Source organism: Microcebus murinus, chromosome 1 (genome assembly GCF_040939455.1).
Source record: "Microcebus murinus isolate Inina chromosome 1, M.murinus_Inina_mat1.0, whole genome shotgun sequence".
Lineage (NCBI taxonomy): Eukaryota > Metazoa > Chordata > Mammalia > Primates > Cheirogaleidae > Microcebus > Microcebus murinus.
Window position 1 is genome coordinate 50,473,480 of NC_134104.1, and position 2,310 is coordinate 50,475,789.

The 2,310-nt window shown below is 46.5% G+C and overlaps 1 pseudogene; it reads right to left on the reverse strand.

Moving 5' to 3' along the window:
- Window positions 1-158: 158 nt before the first annotated feature.
- LOC105878045 (actin-related protein 2/3 complex subunit 1A pseudogene) lies at window positions 159-1,224 on the reverse strand (annotated as a pseudogene).
- Window positions 1,225-2,310: the final 1,086 nt, after the last annotated feature.

The window sequence follows — 2,310 nt, forward strand, 5'->3', positions numbered from 1 at the left end:
CCAACACTTCACCAATTGTATACAAACAAAACCACACACTATTTGCACGATATGTGTTTTCAGTGTTCCCTAGGGACCGGCTTTCCTCACCCATCCAATGGCAGGGCTACAGTCACCCACACTGTTTGCCATGCTGGATGGCAGAGGCTCGCTCAGCTTCACGCTATCGGGAGGCCCTGGGTAGAAGACTCTCAGGTCTTGAAATCCCAAATTGTCATGGCTCCATGGACGCCGGTAGCGCAAAATTTGCGACAATCTTGCTTGTTCACATCATAAATAAACACTTGAGTGATGCTAATCTGGCTCAGCGTCTCCCAGGCTGCATTGTGGTCCTCGGTCGTGGCCCTCCTGTCCACGCTGCGGAAATGTCCCTGGCAGACATGCTGCTGGAAGCTCTGTCTTGGACTGTATAACTCGGAGACAAAGGTCAAGCAGCCATGGTCATTGCCACTAAAGTGCATTGGGCAGCAGTCATGGCCAGCAGCCACAACGCTATTCTCCGAGACAAACGATACACTCAGGAGCAGCAGGAACTCTGTTTTCAGAGTTGAGACCTGCGCACTTTTGGAGGCATCAGCAACCGATACAGCGCTGTGGTGCCTGACCCAGGCCGGCGGCTCCACCGGCAGAGAAGCTGACCCCGTGGACCCAGCCGCCTGCGCCACTGCCCCCAAACTCCGACATCACCCCACCAAAAGGCATCTTGCTGCCCCAGGGTGTTCTGCTGGCTCTTCATCCACTTCTTCAGTACTTGCAGAAAACGCTCTGCGTTTGAAGTCACGTGATCCTGCTGCCAGCAAAACTCTTTTGGGATGCCAATCCAAGCTGAGCACTGCGGAGCGAATCGGCTTTTTCATGTGCTTGCTTACCCACCAGTCATTTTCAGACTCGAAGTAACAAACACAAATGAGTCGTGCCCCACTTCCCACAGCAACTTTGTTCTTCAGTGGGGACCACTTCACAAAAGTGGCTGTGCTATTAATTCTCAGGGTCACCAGGGTTGGCTTCCAGATACCATCTTTCTGACTCCAGACATAGGCATCACGGTCCGCCCCACCAGTGACGATGCGGTCGCTCCTCGGAGCCCAGTCAACACCCGGGATGTGCCTTGTGCTCCTTGAGTTCACGAGCTTTCACCCCCTCCTCCCGTCTCCTTAAAGATGTGCTGCACTTCGCGATTATTGGGGCTAAGGGCAATTTTGGCACGATCCCTGTGCTAGGCATGACAGGTGATTGGCTCTAGTAAAAACTGATGCAGGAACATTATTCTTAGTGTTTTCAAAGACTAGGAAGCTGAGGGTGGGGCAGTCCGGACAGGATCTGAGCATAAAATTTGTGGACTCTGATTAGTAGACATGAACAGACTCCCCGGGCACGGGCGGAGGACTTGCATTTATTCTTTAGGTACAATTATATTACATAATGACAGAAACTATAAAGGGAAATTTAAATCATGATTACAATGTGTGTGTGTCTCTCTGTGTTTGTTTGTGTGTGTGTACACATTTTACAAATTCTATTCATTTTTGCTTTCTATTAAGGCACTTCTCTTAGGCCAGTGGTTCTCAACCAGGGTGATTTTGCTCCCCAAAGGACATCTGGCAATGTCTGGAGAAACCTTTGATTATCGCTTCTTGTGCAAGTGGGGAGTACTACTAGCAGCTAGAGGAGAGAAGCCAGGGATGCTGCTAAATATCTACAATGCACAAGACAAACCTTCACAACACAGAATGATCTTGTCTAAAATGTCAATAGTGCTGATGTTAAGAAACTCTATCATGCACTTGTTTCCTATGAAAGTAGATCTTTGTTGCCACTATTTTTAGAAAAATTCCCATGGAATTTCAGGAAGCTATCTAAATCTGTAGACTAATTTTGAAAAATTGTGAGAAAGCAAATTGTATTTCTTAAAGTCCATAACTTTTATGTGAGATACAAAGCAATTCTGAAACGTTCACTTCACTTGGAGGGAAAAAAGAAAAACTTCGCTGCCACATTTGTATTCCAAGAACATTCAGCCAATCAGATAAGCTCTCTAGAGGAGTTAGACTTCAGATTGCCTGCTCGTGGACTCATATAACATTAAATGCCTACCACATTTCATAATATTCATTGGCCAAGTGACAATAATGACAGTAAATTTAAGCTGACATCCTATTGCAGCAACAAAACAGGAAAGGAAGGAAGGAGCATTCCAAGGGCAAGAACAATACAGCAAATATCCTTTTATAGTTTTTGTGTAAGCCCAGCAACTTTGTTGTTATGTTGCTGCTACCATCCATTGTTGAATTAAACTGGCTCCATGCCACA